The following is a 16,996-nucleotide window of genomic DNA, read 5'->3' on the forward strand; positions in this document are numbered from 1 at the left end:
ATTTTTTGAAAATGTAGTAAGTTTAAAAGTTTAAATATGTGTGTGTGTGTGTGTGTGTGTGTGCAACCAACCAAACGGGACCACGCGGCCACTTCTTACAAATTGAGTTGTTTCCATGTATATTTTAGATCTACATTCTATACATGCAAATAACTCTCATAGGCATTTGGAAGGTGTTAGCTCTGCCGAGCTTCGGTGACCCATTTCTACGCTGGCTAGCCGAGCGCGAGGTACTTCAGCTTTATCGACAAGCCCCGCCCTGAAGAACGTTTGCACCAATCGGGTTCAAACGTTATTTAGAACTTCCGAACCCTTGTCAAATGGACAAGGACCCAGCGCGTATATAGTTGATAGTAACAGTATTCCTATTTCCATTCATAGCTCACCAAGCCGTGATGGCCTAGTGGTTAGCATTTTTGCTTACCAATCCAAAGGACGGGGGATCGAACCCCGACTCGAGCGAGTTTGATTTTTCGTTCATGTTCAGAGTTTCAAGATTTATAATTCTTATACTTTCTCGTTGGGAGCAGATGGGAATCGAACCCAGGACCATTCGCTTACAAAGCGAACACCGTGACCAGTCAGCCACGGCCGCTCCTAGTAAGTTTAAAAGTTTAAATATGTACTCAAAATTGTTCACAAAATACCGTATTTTTTGAAAATACTCAAATTTTCATAATTTGAAAAACAAACGAATTGAAATTTTGTATGCTTTTCAATTTATTAGAGTTTTTAAATACTAAAATTCACACAAATAACCGTATTTTTCAAAAATACAAAAAATTCAAAATGTTATCTTGAAAATTTCAGTATTTTTGAAATAAAAACAGTAATTTGTGAAAAATTTTATATTTTCCAAAATAAAACTCTAATAAAGTGAAAAAAAGCATACAAAATTTCGCTTCGTTTATTTTCGAAAAAATACGGTATTTTGTGAAAATTTTAGTATTTTCCAAAAACAACTCTAATAAAGCTTCGTTTTGAAAAAATATATTCTTAGTGAATGCATTAAAAAATTAACATGATATGTTTGAATTAGGTCGATTTATGATTTTTTCAAGATGAGTTCCATTATCAGCAACAAGATTATCGCCGATAGAATTATCGGAATAACCATAACCATAATTTTATAATTTTAACCTGGCTAAATACCATTTTTTCAAATACCTAATACAATAAAATCAGCAAAACTGATGGCCAACTGTCATTTTCTGCTTTCTATTATTTTTAATTTCCAAAAAAAAAAAACAGAAATTAAAAAAAACATCAAGTGATACATTAAATGTTTTGTCTTTTAAATTAAAATAACGTAATTTAATTTTTTAAATAACTAATTTTATACATTTGGCCCGCATCCAAAAACATTGAGCACCCCTGCTTTAGTGGATAGCAGACCACATATTTCTTAGAACTTTGCTGTACGGTATCCATCACCATCGTATCGAGATTGAAACGATTGCTAGAAGTTAATCCATTGCGTATAGCAGAGATTTAGAAGATATTTTTGGAACCACAAAGTTGTGTTCTGTCAGTGTCAATATTCTCAGCTTGATTATTCTTTCTCTTCTCAAACCCACTCACAAGCAAGTTACGATCTCCTGAGGACAATTCCATCCATTTTACTCTTTCCAACAATTCATTCATTTGGTGCCACCATGAACGACCGACTACGATTCAGAATTTGGGAAACCATCGAAACATCATCATCATGAAAGTGATTCCCAAAAGTGGAATCGAATTTGCTTTGGCGTGTGTGGGCGCTCTTTGCTTACCTTACCTTGCCAAGTCCGGGGGTTTCTTTTCTGGGAAGAAAAGGAACCACATTCGCCGCTCGTCGGCCCCGAAAACGTAACAGGACAAGACCGATTTCCCGGCGGGCCAGAGTTTAATAAAATATTGATCAGGCACATCTTGAGTGTGTTGTGAGGGGGTAGTAGATTTTGTGACGGCATTATTTGCTGCTGCTTTTCCAAAGAACAGACAGAATATCAAAATTGTCAGACATTTTTCCAGTGAATGAATATAGCCCCCCAAAAGAATGTGTCAATAAATGGAGTCCATGATTGATGGATTCCGAGGGTGAGGTTTTGGGACTGGCTCATCTGTTAGTTCTTCAAAAACTTGTAGCAACAGATATGCCCTTCCAGCAAAAGAGACTGGATCCATCAGATTACGGATTAGCCCCGGAAGTGGTGTGGTTTGTGTAACTTTGGAATTAGACCGTCGTCGGGATAATATTCGGCTCGGAATTCCCCCCTGAGCACGATGACGACTGCAAATGACACCCGGTGTCAGTGTTCACATTTCGCAAAAGTAAAGTGTGAATCCGAGAAGGCAATTATTTGAACTGGCACCTCTTCTCTTTGTGGTTCATCACGGTTTCCCGGGTATCAGAGGATTTTGTGTGATACATGTGAGGATGTCATATATCTCTGATAGTCCCTGTGCTAACAAAAAGAAAGTAATTTAAATTTTGATCTGTAAAATTTAAACATTCTAAATTGCAAAAAAAAACAAAATTGACCAAAATAATCAAAAAGACTAAAATGACCATAATGATCAAAATTACCAAAATGTCCAAAATGATCGTAATATTTGAAATTACCAAAATAACCAAAATGACTAAAATTTCCAAAACCACCAAAATTACCAAAATTTCCGAAACGACCAAAATGATCAAATGGCCAAAATGACCAAAATTACCAAAATGACCTAAATGACCTAAATTACCGAAATGAACAAAATGGCATAAATGACCGAATGACCTAAATGACCTAAATGACCGAAATGACTTAAATGACCGAATGGCCAAAATGATCAAAATGACCAAAAAGACCGAAACGACCAAAATTACCGAGTTGGTCAAAATTACCAATCGACGAAAATCACCAAAATGGGTGAAATGACCAAAATTACTGAAATGATCAAAATGACCGAAATTACCAAAATGACCAAAATGACCAAAATGACCAAAATGACGAAAATGATCAAAATGACCAAAATGACCTAAATGACCAAAATGACCTAAATGACCAAAATGACCTGGATGACCTAAATGACCTAAATGACCTAAATGACCAAAATGACGAAAATGACTAAAATTACCAAAATGATCTAAATGACCAAAATGACCAAAATGGCCAAAATAACCTAAATGACCTAAATGACCAAAATGACTGAAATGACAAAAATGATCAAAATTACCAAAATGACCAAAATGATCAAAATGACCAAAATGACCAAAATGACCAAAATGACCAAAATGATTTAAATGATTAAAATGACCAAAATGACCATAATTAACTAAATGACCAAAATGATCCAAAATGATCAAAATTACCAAAATGACCAAAACGACCAAAATGACCAAAATGACCAAAATTACCAAAATTACCAAAATGACCTAAAAGATCAAAATGATCAAAATGACCACAAAGACCAAAAAGATCAAAATGATCAAAATTACCAAAATGACCAAAAAGATCAAAATTATCAAAATGACCTAAATGACCTAAATGTCCAAAGTGATCAAAATGACAAAAAACTGCCAAAATGACAGGAATGACAAAAATGACACAAATTACCAGAATTACTAAAATAAACAAAATGACGAAATGCTGAAATTGACAAAAATGACAAAAATGACGAAAATGACGAAAATTACAAAACATACAAAAAATACGAAAATTATGAAAATTTTCATAAGAAAATTGACATTACAAAGAACCGAAAATTACGAAAACTAGGAAAATTACAAAATTACGAAAATTACGAAAATTAAGCAAATAACGAAATTGACGAAAATAACGAAATTGACAAAAATAACGAAAATTACGAAAATTACGAAAATTACAAAAATTACGAAAATTTCAAAATTACAAGCATTACAAAAATTACAAAAAATGTGAAAATTGCGAAAATTGCAAAAAATACGAAAATTACGAAATTTCAGAAAATTACGAAAATTACGAAAATTACGAAAATTACAAAAATTACGAATATTACGAAAATTACAAAAATTACGAAAATTACGAAAATTACAAAAATTACAAAAATTACAAAAATTACAAAAATTACGAAAATTACGAAAATTACGAAAATTACGAAAATTACGAAAATTACGAAAATTACGAAAATTACGAAAATTACGAATATTACGAATATTACGAATATTACGAAAATTACGAAAATTACGATTATTACGAATATTACGAATATTACTAAAATTACAAAAATTACAACAATTACGAAAATTACGAAAACCACGAAAACCACGAAAATTACGAAAATTGTGTAAGGCCGTTGCAAATATTTTTTTAAGTTTATGTCCCTCGACTCTGACCAAAGTCGAAGGAGGGGGAGGGGGGGGGGCAAAAAAATAAAAAAGTATAAAAAATATAATTTACGTGCCATGGTTTCAACATTTCAATGAAAAAAGTGTTTTAAAATGCATTATATACCTGTCCAGTTGTTTTGCCATCATTAGTTCCCAAAATTTCTAAGTATTGAGGAAAATTTTATTTTTTGCGAAAAATATTTTTTTTGCTGTGCTGTACATTGGAATTTCATAAAAATTCAAAACATTTTTAAACAAGCCCAAACATGCTAAACATGATTATCAATGCAGAAAAATGCATTTTAGATTGTTTTCAGTTGATTAGACTTCTATTTTCATGGAAATTTTTTTTTTTTTTGGAAAAATATTTTTTTGCCCCCTGATTTTTTGGACCAATTTTTAAGGGCGACATAAACTTTGAAAAATATTTGCACAGCCTAAATTACGAAATTTACAAAAATTAAGAAAGTGACGAAAATGGCAAAAATGACCATCATCTAAATCTGGAGCAACATTTGAAAAGAGCGAATAAGCATTTTGACAGTTGTAACTATTTTGCAAATTCGTGACAACAGATAACTTTTCCACAAAACACGAAGTGTTAAACAATAGGTGGCCTCTCCAGATGCCTTTCTACATTGCGGGTTTTGTTAAATAATTACCTGTTGCCTCGGAACCTGGAAAATAACTGTCAAAATGCTTATGACCAAAATTACCAAAATGACGAAAATGTCCAAAAAACAGAAATTACAAAAATTACAAATTGACCAAAATTACCAAAGCGGCCAAAAATTTAAAAAAAAATCAACACTGACATAAAAAGACTAAATTACAACAAAAAACAACTACAACAATTATTTCACACTGCACAGTGTTCGGAATGGCAAAATTAAGTGGAATAAATTGATAACTCCTTTATTTGACGTCCTAGCCAAATGGTGTCTTCGGAAGAGTTGTTGTACTTGATAAGAGCTATCTTTTGAAGTTATTGACATACAGGGTGACGACCTTCCAGGGTGTCAACCAAAAACTAACTTTGTTGGATGACGTTGTAGGGCTTTGGTGTCTTCGGCAAAGTTGTAGAGGAGAAAATTTCATGAAAGTTTGTCGAAGGCGCCAAATTTGTAGCTCTTAATCTACTCGAGATATACGCCATTTTTGTAAAAATGGTCCAAAAAAGCACTTTTTTGGTGATAACTCAAAATGTAAGCATTTTAGCGGCCTACTATGTTCTGAAGAGTTGTTTATGACATAAAATTACACATCTTTGCCGAAGACAGCAAAATGTTTTGAGCCTTTATTGAGGAGTTATAACAATTTTTAAGTGATTTTGAGCCTATTTTCAAGTTGCTATGTTTTCAAAATGGCGCATTTTGGCGCAAAACCGAACAATGCACCTGAAAGTACACACTTTCAACTACATTTCCTGAAAATATCTCCGTGTCTATCGGTGTCTATTTTTAGATATCTCAATTTGAATTTGACGGTTTTTAATCAATTTATTTATAATTTTTATGCGGAATCTTATTGAAAACGTGGTAATAATCGGTAAATTGAACGGTAAATTGGTCGATTTTCATGGAAAACACATTGTTTATGCATAAAATTATGACACACATTCTTAAATTATGAATAAAAACATATTTAGCCCAAAAATAATGTAAGTTAAAATATTAAACAATTGTTCGTATTGAAAATCAAGTATTTACTTATTTATTTGGTAACTTTAGAACGTTTTTCGTATTTTTTCATAGACAATGTATTTTCCATAAAAATCGATCAATTTACCCTTCAATTTACCGATTATTACCACGTTTTCAATAAGATTCCGCTTAAAAATTATAAATAAATTGATTAAAAACCGTCAAATTCAAATTGAGATATCTAAAAATAGACACCGATAGACACGGAGATATTTTCAGGAAATGTAGTTGAATGTGTGTACTTTCAGGTGCATTGTTCGGTTTGCGCCAAAATGCGCCATTTTGAAAACATAGCAACTTGAAAATAGGCTCAAAATCACTTAAAATTGTTATAACTCCTCAATAAAGGCTCAAAACATTTTGCTGTCTTCGGCAAAGATGTGTAATTTTATGTCATAAACAACTCTTCAGAACATAGTAGGCCGCTAAAATGCTTACATTTTGAGTTATCACCAAAAAAGTGCTTTTTTGGACCATTTTTACAAAAATGGCGTATATCTCGAGTAGATTAAGAACTACAAATTTGGCGCCTTCGACAAACTTTCATGAAATTTTCTTCTCTACAACTTTGCCGAAGACACCAAAGCTCTACAACGTCATCCAACAAAGTTAGTTTTTGGTTGCACCCTGGAAGGTCGTCACCCTGTATGTCAATAACTTCAAAAGATAGCTCTTATCAAGTACAACAACTCTTCCGAAGACACCATTTGGCTAGGACGTCAAATAAAGGAATTATCAATTTATTCCACTTAATTTTGCCATTCCGAACACTGTGCACTGGCCACAAATTGCAAAAAACTAGAATCATCCCTGTTCAGTTGCGAATGTTCACTTCCTAATCCCAAATCAAACCGGGGATCGATTACAACCAGACGATCATTAACGTTTTTCCTGTCCAGCCAGCACCTTTGTGCGCGCAGCATGACTTTTAATGAGTTCCTTCTGACTTGATGGTATGTTGCAAACCCACATGAAATACAGCACCCCGTTATGACACTCCACGGGATACCATGGAGAGATGATTTTACGTCACATTTTCTCAGATCCATTCCGATTATGATTGTTATGTCATGGGGAAATTATGCTTTTGTATAGATAGTTAAAAAAGTAAAACAGTAAGAAAAAAGTAACTTACACTATCTAATCCATGCTCATAAATGCATTTAAAAACAAATCTATGTCATCTCAGTGAGACCTAATTTCAGCTTCAAACTGCTGATGCAGTACAAAAAAGAAACGTTTAGAAAATTCCAGCGAATGGACTTTTTTTCAGCTTACCTTCCCGTAAACGCTTTCCTACCAGCACAGCTCGAAGCAACTCATGCGAATGTTCTAGCCGGGCATGCTTTTTTTTACAAGTTTGCTGCTTCACTTTCACCTCTAGTCACTCTATCATGTTGGATTTTTTTTCCGTTTGAGGATTTGGAGTAGCGATGCACGGTGGGCTTGAATGTCCATTTCCCTTAAAAAATTAATCCTTGAGCTGTTCATAAATTTCTAACCTTGTAACCAATCTAAACTGTACGAACTTAAATAAAAACAACAACATTTTGGCAAATTTTCAAACCATCGGAATGCACCACCGTGTGTATTTTGTGCGACAAACCATCCATCAGCTGTGTGTTAAACGAGAGCTTGTATTCGCATGGTAGCATGATACCCTTACCTGGGGACATCACACACAGTTTGGCGGAAAAAAATAAAAATAAAAAGGAAAATCCTCGACTTCGTACCGTCTCTCGCAGACAGACGATAGTTCGTGCCACGTAGGTGGTGTGAATTTTGGGTTTTCACGGATGTAATAGTCCATTATTTTCGTTTAAGAACTTGTTACGTTAATTTTTCAAAAGGAGTATTGTTTCATTATTATTTTTTTATTTTGTTGACCAGTTTTTACGATTTTTAAGATTTTTTTTATATTTTTAGTATTTTTTCTCGACTGGGCCCAAAAATAATCCGATAGTTTGTAAATATTCTATTTTAAATCATTTTCTTTTCCATACAAGTTTCCATGCAATTTTGCGGGTCGGTCATACAAAATGTTTTCGTAAATTTATGAAAATCTTTATCTTGAAATGGAATTTTTCTTATCCATTTGGCGTCTTGGACTTTTCAGAAAAAATGTCACGTTTCAAAAAATTACCCATTTTCTATTTCGCTAAAAGCTGGATTCCCAAAATACGTATTTTTAAGTTTTTGAATTTTTTTTATGTTTTATGGGACTCAAAAAGACATCTTTTGAGCCATAGTGCATGATGGTGCAAAATCTGGTTCCAGAAATATAAATTTGTGAGTTGTGGGTTTTGAAAAATTATCGAAACGTGGTTAATTTTTTTTTAAATATTTTCCGAAGCTTAGAGACCATCCATAAACCACGTGGCCGCCTTTAAGGGGGGGGGGGGGGGTGGGGGGGGGGGGGTTTCGATTGTTCACGCTCAATACAAAAAAGATTTTTTTGTATGGAAATTGTGTGGGATTGATTGAAATTTCCAAAAATGTGTCCACGTGGCTTGTGGATGGTCCCTTAATGAAATTTGCAATTGAATAGTTCTTTACCGAACTTTTGATAAAGTTTACCGTTTTGGAGTAATAGTTACTTTTAGGTTATAATTTTCGGATTTTTTTTACATTTTTTGTTTAAAAAAACTTGATAAAGGTAAGCCAACCCTGTCATTCGTTTTTTTTAAAGCTGAGAAAATTTCCTACAATTTTCTCTCTGAGACGTTGAGATACAGAATTCACGGAAACTATTGGTTCGATTTTCAATGTTAAAAAATGAAACTTTTGTGAAATTTTCTGATCTTTTCATTATAAATAATTTCAAAATTTTAAATTTGGTATCAAATATGAAATAAGGAAAATTATCTGTTTGCAGACCTTTTCAAAAGTTATGTTTAATTTTAAATTTTTAAATTACAATGGACTCTCTCTGTGTTGAAACTAATGGCTTGATCAGTTGTCAAGGAGGGCTAACTCATTCCATTTTTTCAGGGCAGAGACCATTTATTAAAAGGTAGTCGTAGACCTAAGCTACTGACTACTCATCATCTCAGGGTCGGCATTACTACTAAGCGATTCAAGAGAGACTCGGAAAGGAAATAAAAATCAAGAACCACACTTTTCAACTTTAAATCGTGTATTTTTCTGTATCGTGTAAAGTGTGTGTGTGTTTTTGGGGTGAGCACTTCAGGGACTAAACGTACCGTTTTTACCAGCAGCAGCTCTCCGGGATTGAACGCCTTCGGCGTTCTCCTCTGCGTTGGCCGGTCACAGGAGCGCCCTCGACTGTGCCGCCGGAAGTCCCGTGGGGGGGGGGGGGGGGGTCGTCTTTGTTGCAGCCGAATAACGGTTGACGGCTGTTGTTGTTGCTGCGCTGGAAACCGCGAGGCAAGGTCGAGCGGGCGTTGCCGATCCTTCCTGCGGCAGGCGTCTTCCCTCGTTGTCGTAATCGGCGGACCTGGCTTCCACCAATCCGGTCGCGCCGAGAGGGGGAATCTCCTTTGCGTTTATGGCGCCGCGCGCCAGAGATTGTCGTGGTCCTTGACGGGAAACGTAGCCAACGGCACTCTGCACTTACAGGGCTAGGTTGACCAAACCCGTACGGGGTCGAGTTCCGGAGCGGGAGAGTAACTTCCGCGGCACTTCCTCCAGAAGGCCTAGACGTGTCCAGCACAAAGTTGCGGTACTGGCACCTGGATCCTCGACTACACCGCACGGACGCCTGATAATAAAAGAGGCCGAATGTTGTCGTCGGCGGCTGAGGTAAACATTACCTTATCATTTTGGGTGGGAAAATCCACCATTTTCTTTCCCTCCCACTTTTCGTGCAGTCCTGACCTAGCGCTGTCAGGATCTGCGTGTTTGCAGCGGTACGGATAACCCTTCACTGCTTGTGTCGTGTAGTGTTGTATGAACGGGAAATAAATTGAAAAGTGAAGGTTCGTTCAAGAACTGTGACCAACGGTTACAGTGTTGACATTGAAGGGATTGTCGAGAGCGGGAGGTATCAAATTATAGAACGAGAAATCAAGGCATGCTATTTGAAGAAGAGCAATTCTTTGAAATTTCGGTCATTCGATTTTTTTTTGTATATTTTAATCCGGCTGAAACTTTTTTGGTGCCTTCGGTATTGCCAAAGAAGCCATTTTGCATCATTAGTTTGTCCATATAATTTTCCATACAAATTTGGTAGCTATCCATACAAAAATGATATGTGAAAATTCAAAAATCTGTATCTTTTGAAGGAATTTTTTGATCGATTTGGTGTCTTCGGCAAAGTTGTAGGTATGGATATGGACTACACTGAAAAAAAATGATACACGGTAAAAATTTTTTTGGTGATTTTTAATTTCACTTTTTGTCACTAAAACTTGATTTGCAAAAAAAAACCCTTTTTTTATTTGTTTTATAGGACATCAAATGCCAACTTTTCCGAAATTTCCAGAATGGGCAAAAAATCTTTCAACATTGTAAATCGGACCATTAGTTGCTGAGATATCGACATTGGAAAATGGAGGGTTGTTTGGGTGAGACTCAGAAAACATCAATTTTCTTGTTTTTAAACCTTTGCATGGCAATATCTCAGCAACTAAGGGTCGTATCAACAAAGTTCAAAAAAGAGAATTTTCTCAGCTTTTCAAAAATATTTTTTTCATAATCGGGCAAACATGGGCACTATTTTAAAAAAATCAATGACTGCGACTATTTTGAAAAAAGTTACATAAAAATGGCTATAACTTGAAAATGGTGCACTTTATCAAAATATTACTAAAGTACTTTTTGATTGCAAATTCAATTTTACATCGAAAAATGAAATTGAAAAATTTTGCGACCAATATATCGATTTTTTGAAAAAAATTGTATTGATTCAAAAAATCATAACTCGATCAAAGATTTTTTGCCCATTCTGGAAATTTCTGAAAAGTTGGCATTTGATGTCCTCTAAAACATACCAAAAAATAAAAAAAAATAAAAATAGTGTTTTTTTGCAAATCAAGTTTTAGTGATAAAAAGTGAAATTAAAAATCACCAAAAAAAATTTTACCCTGTGTCATTTTTTTTCAGTGCAGTCCATATCCATACCAACAACTTTGCCGAAGACACCAAATCGATAAAAAAATTCCTTCAAAAGATACAGATTCATACATCATTTTTGTATGGACAGCTACCAAATTTGTATGGAAAATTAGGGTAACTATACCCTTTCTCAGCATATTTCTATTATCGGCCTATCAGCACTTTGATCATGAATTACAGCTTTCATAAAGTGTTTTTGACTGTTTCAAAGTTATAAATAGCTCAAACAAAAGTGAGCAAGCAACTCTCAATTGTTGATACATCTGAAAATGTTGATTTCATAGCGGAAACGGCAAAAGTGATGAGAATTGGTCGAACGGCTTAGAGTGATTAAAATGGGCATATTTCCCCTATATGGACAAACTAATGATGCAAAATGGCTTTTTTGGGCATACCGAAGGCACCAAAAAAGTTTCAGCCGGATTAAAAAATACAAAAATTAAAATTAAAGAAAAAAGATCGATTCCGTAGAGAACTGCTCAGAAACTATTTGACAGATGGAACAATATTGATATCAAGAAGATTGACAGCCAGCAAGTCGACTGTATTTTTATTGAAAATATAAGATTATTTTTTTACATTAAAACATTGAAACTGATTGTCAAATTTTGGAAGTCTTGAAGAAAAAAATGTACGAAAATTAAAAAAAAACAATTTTTGAGTGCAACGGTTAATTCAATCAAAAAAATTATAGTACTTTTGGACAGCAATTTCGATTCAATTTTAAAAATGATTTTTAATTTTTCCTTTTTAAAATTTTCCCTAAAAATCAAGGGCAAAATATATGTATTTAGACTACATTTTATTTCGGTATTTCTGCATGTTTTATAAAATCTGGCAAATTAAGGCTATATACAAGATATGTTTTTTGGCCACAGATCGCAAAAGACGCGAAGCTTTGAAGAAAAAAATATTTTCATGAATTCATTTACATAAACTATTGTAATGTTTTTTTTTTCCTCCCCTGTCTTAGAAAACAATTTAACCAAAAATTTTAGTAAAGATATTTATGTTAATCTTCAGAAATTTGCAAAAATGTCTATTTGTAATACTCTTAATTTATCAGGTGTAATTGATTATATATAATTAAAATAATCGTATTAAAGTCGTAAGTATCAACAAAATTACATAAAATCGAAACATCGTTATTCGAAATCCAAGCCAAAATATCACCGCCAAAATTCGAATTATATAAGCATCAAATATAAATTAAAATATGTTTGGAATTTGCAATCTATAATATAGGCCTATTGATAAAATATTGAAAATTCAGTTATGGCAATAAACTTATCTAACTTTCATAATTGTGGGTTCGCTGAACAGGATTGTAGCACATATAGCGCTTCCCGGATTTTATTTTTTTTTTAAATTGAGCACCTTACTAAAATTTGAATATTATTTCATAAGTATTCTAAATAATTATTTTAGAGCTCAAAATGATGTTTTTTTTCATGATTAAAGATGATTAAAGTTCTTGGAAAATCGAAAAATTGTATTACTGGAACATCAATAAAGTTGTTACACCTCTTTGGATTATTCCTTGAGATCTACCTCCTAACACGGCCGGCGCCGTTACTGACCAAAATTCCAACTTTGCTCAGCAACAGAAAATATTTCACGCCCGTTTAAGTGTTCTTCAACGCGAGTCTCACCCGAACGACCATCAGAACGGTTCTGACAGCAGAGTCGTCGTCGTCGTCGTCGGCACCAGACAGTCAGTACAGCGGAGCGCATGCATGAAAGTGAATCATTACACGAAGCTCCCATCGCCGTCGTCGTCATTCTCGTTGGTCGGTTGGGGCTCTTCACTCCGCTTTTGACCGGTGCTCGGGATGTTTGCGTTTGGTCAGTGTTCGGGAATCGCGTAAAAGACGGTGGTGTCTCGTCGTGGTCAGCTGTTTGTTTTTTGTCGAGTGTCCTTTTTTGGCGCGATTTTTTTTTCTTGGTGTTCTGGATTTTTTTTTTCGTTTTGTTTACCAACTGGCCGCTGCTGAAATATCTCTCTTTTGGGAGTTCAAAGTTGGTGTGTCACGAAGATTTTACACGGTACGATGAGGATGGATGGTTGTTTCTGCACTCACATTAGGATTCATATGCGGCTTCGGATCTGAAAGTGTTCAACAAGAGCGATTAAATGTGTCACGAGGGCGTCAGTGAGAGATTTCAACCCAGTGCTAGTGGGGAAAAACACACATCATCATCAAGAATATTACTATACAGTAGTGCTGTGAGTGATGTCTGTGAGATTTCGCGTGATGATACAATAGTATGGTGCAATAGTGTTCACGTCGACAAACCACAACGAATCGTCGGGATTGTGTCTATTGTGTCCAACGCGGTCAGGAGAGAACCAGGCCGTGTGTGTCACACCACGATCCCGAAGGCGATTAATCATCGCAGCAAAGCTGGCTTGTACCGAGGATAATGACGAGGCTGGACTGTGTTGTGATGTGTTGTGATGATGCCCGCGGTAGCCAGTTGTGTTAGAATACAGAACACAACATTTGCAAACAACAGCAGAGCGGGTTGATGTTATCAAGTTGTGCAAGTTGTGTTACCTAATTTAAGTAATGTGGTTGTTCAATTGAGTTTACTGGTTTGACGAGTCGCCATACAGTTATGGCAGCTGTCCATACAAAAAGGCTACAAAAATATTCATAAACCTCTTTATGGGGCGTCCAATTTTCCTGGGTTCTGAATTTCCCGGGAAACAGGACGAACAATTTTGAAATCCCGAGATTTTTTTTCAATATACTTAAAAAAACATTTTTCAAAACATTTGTTAAGTTTTTAGGCTTGAAATCCAAAAATTTATTATGAAATCAAAAAAAACTGGGGCGCGCTCGTCTGAGAGAATAATGGCCTCGTGTCGAGAGAATGGTGGTACCATTCACGGACACAGAGAACACAGCTCGAGATGGACGAGAAAACTATTCCCTCGAGGTCTCAATTGGGTACTAAAGCCCTATGTCAATTTTTATGTACAACGGTAAAAAACACGATTAAAAACCATTTCTGATCACCACGAGGGACCACGAGGTTAATTTTTCAAAATTGATTTAAAAATCTATTTTAAACTCTTTGTGGTCGTACAAAGGGTCATTGTAGCTAGAAAAATAAGCTTTATCGCTGTAAACAATAATATCAGCAATCTAAGCTTCATTTTAGGACCCAATTAACGAATGAACACATTTGTTTTGATGGTGTGGGTTGGTAACAGTAAAGGAGGCAGTAAAGTCATTTGGTTGGTTTGTCTCTGGTTCGATTCCCGGAGTCGACTTTTTTGGTTTTTTTGTTTGACGCATGAACTTTTTTTTTTGACAATGGACCTCGAGGGAATAGTTCTATCGCCCATCTCGAGCTGTGTTCTCTGTGTCCGTGAATGGTATCACCATTCTCTCGACTCGAGGCCATTATTCTCTCGGACGAGCGCTGCCCAGTTTTGGGTGTAAATATGCTACTATTTTCATTATTTTCACAACCAAATCTTAATAAGTAGACCAAAATATGTAGTATTTTATTTTTCAATTTTGGGAAAACCAGGACACAATAAAAAAAATCCCAATATTCAAAAATTCACGGTTACAGAAAATTCCCCGAATTTTCTGGCTGGACGCACTATTTAAAAAATATTTTGATGCGTTCTACAAAACCCGAAAGTTATCTATTATCAAATTATTATGATTTATTATGTATTATGATGTTTCAGGAAGTTTGGCTGTGATCATAATGAACTAACTATATTATCAATTTTGTAAAGTTATAATGTTAATGAAACCACTTTTTTCAAATCATCCTTGTAATAAAAAATACTGAAATTTTCATTAAAAAAAACTGAAATTTCCATAAAACTACGTTTTAAAAAAATGCAGTGGATGACCAAAACGGTTAAGCTGTCAGAAGTAAATAGACTAAAAAAACTTTTCATTAATATCTTCTAAGATTGTATGAATTTGTAATTTTTATCAAAGCTTTACAATTTTTTTTTAATGTGAAAATCAGTTAATTGGATGAAGTTAGGAGCGCCTAACCTGCCAAACATATGAGAATTTTCTCTACCTACTCTTATTTTCAACGAAAACGTATTTAAAAAATATTATAATTAGATCTTTTTTACAACTTCTGATAATTTTGAACGCATTTTTTTTTAAATTGCTCAAAATTTTCACAATTTCTCAGACAAATTCTTATGTTATGTTTCTGAAATAGACATCAAATGATCGAAAGTTTCCCAGTCATTTGATACTTTAGCAAAGACTTAGAATCTGATTTTTTTTATCGATTTTTTTTTTATTTTTTTTGTATTTCCAATCAAATTTCAATCATTTGATATCCACGTGGCAAAATTTTTAAAATTTGACTACTTTCCCAATGGTACGTTTTTTGATTGATTTGGTGTCTTGTGCAAAGTTGTAGGTATTGATGAGGACTATTCAAAAAAATAGGTACACGGAAAAAATATTTGGTGATTTTTCTTTTAATTTGATTTCGCAAAAATTCAAGTTCCCAAAATTCTTTTTTTATTTTCTTCACATTTTTAGGGGACAAATCCCCGCATCTTTTAAGCCATTCAAAAGCATGGATCAAAATTTTGAAGACGAGTTATGATTTTTTTTTAAATAGTGATTTTTTGTTAAAAATTGAAATTATGTACATACAATTTTTTTACCTCATTTTTCACGTAAATCTAATTTGCAATCGAAAAGTACCTTACAATTTTTTTGGTTAAATGCATCGTTTTCAAAATATAGCCATTCAAAGTTAAATGTTGTCCGAAAAATTCTGGTTTTTATATTTTTTTTAAAATAGTGTCTATGATTCAGGAATGGACTGAAAATATTTTTTTCGATAAGTTCAGAATATTTCCTACAACTTCATCTATGAAACATTGAATATTGGACCACTGGTTGCTGAGATACAGCAGATAAAAGAAATAGAAAAAAAAAAGATTTTTTTTGGTTTCACTCAAACAATCCCTTATTTTCTATTGTTGATATCTCAGCAACTAATGGTCCGATATTCAATGTAAAAAAATGAAACATTCGTGAAATTTTCCGATCTTTTCGATAACGATATTTAGATTTTTTTTATGAATCAAGACTAAAATTTCAAAAAGGCCAAACATTCAATATTACGCCCTTTTGAAATGTTAGCTTTGATAAAAAAAATCAAATTATTATTTTCGAAAAGATCGAATAATTTCACAAAAGTTTCATTTTCTGCCTCTGTTTTATTTATTTTTTTAATTTTAAAATATTTTTTAAACATGATGGGTAAAAAGAAAATAAATTCTTATTAAATGTAAAAATTTCAAAAGATATTTAAGATAACTTTGTTACAAACTTCATATGGATCTATTATGCAATGAGATTGTAATGAAAAATGTGTTAATTTTTAAAATTCTTGACTTTTTTTTGATAAGGTCCTATAAACAAATGTAAACATTGAGTGTATCCCGCTTACTCCGATGGACTTTGACATAAGGTGTGAAAGGGATACACTCAATGTTTACATTTGTTTATAGGACCTTATCAAAAAAAAGTCAAGAATTGTACTGTTAAAAATGGCAAAGCTGCAAAATGAATCTAATGTAGCGGAGAAGAAACCTTTATCAATCATTACAAATTAAAGAGCCTTTTATGAACAGTTCGGCATCCTCCCACCGGTGGCTGTTCCACGAATTTCTTTTCCAGAGGTTATTTTTTTAACCCACGCAATTGGGGGGCAATTTCATAAAGCAAAAACAAGCATGCTTTTTGATGATTAAAGTTAACGTTATTTCATTTCAAACACTGTTTGTTTTCACATTTCATTCGGATGATCTCAAAAATTTCCCAGAATTAAACAATGCAGTCGCAAGTTCGAACAACAACAGTTGACC

The 16,996-nt window shown here is 34.0% G+C and overlaps 1 protein-coding gene across 3 annotated transcripts in view; it reads left to right on the forward strand.

The window, feature by feature from the left end:
- LOC120417057 (GATA zinc finger domain-containing protein 10-like) overlaps positions 1-16,996 on the forward strand; it is a 48,882-nt gene that overhangs the window by 12,233 nt on the left and 19,653 nt on the right. The window contains exon 1 of one of the 3 annotated variants that reach the window (XM_039579012.2): positions 12,855-13,161. The exons of 1 other annotated variant lie outside the window; for it this stretch is intronic. The gene's annotated coding sequence lies outside the window, so the exon portion shown is untranslated. Of the gene's footprint in view, positions 1-12,854; positions 13,162-16,996 lie in introns of those variants that run through there. One more of the 3 variants, XM_039579014.2, reaches the window with a different exon arrangement.

This window comes from Culex pipiens, chromosome 3 (genome assembly GCF_016801865.2).
Source record: "Culex pipiens pallens isolate TS chromosome 3, TS_CPP_V2, whole genome shotgun sequence".
Taxonomy (NCBI): Eukaryota; Metazoa; Arthropoda; class Insecta; order Diptera; family Culicidae; genus Culex; species Culex pipiens.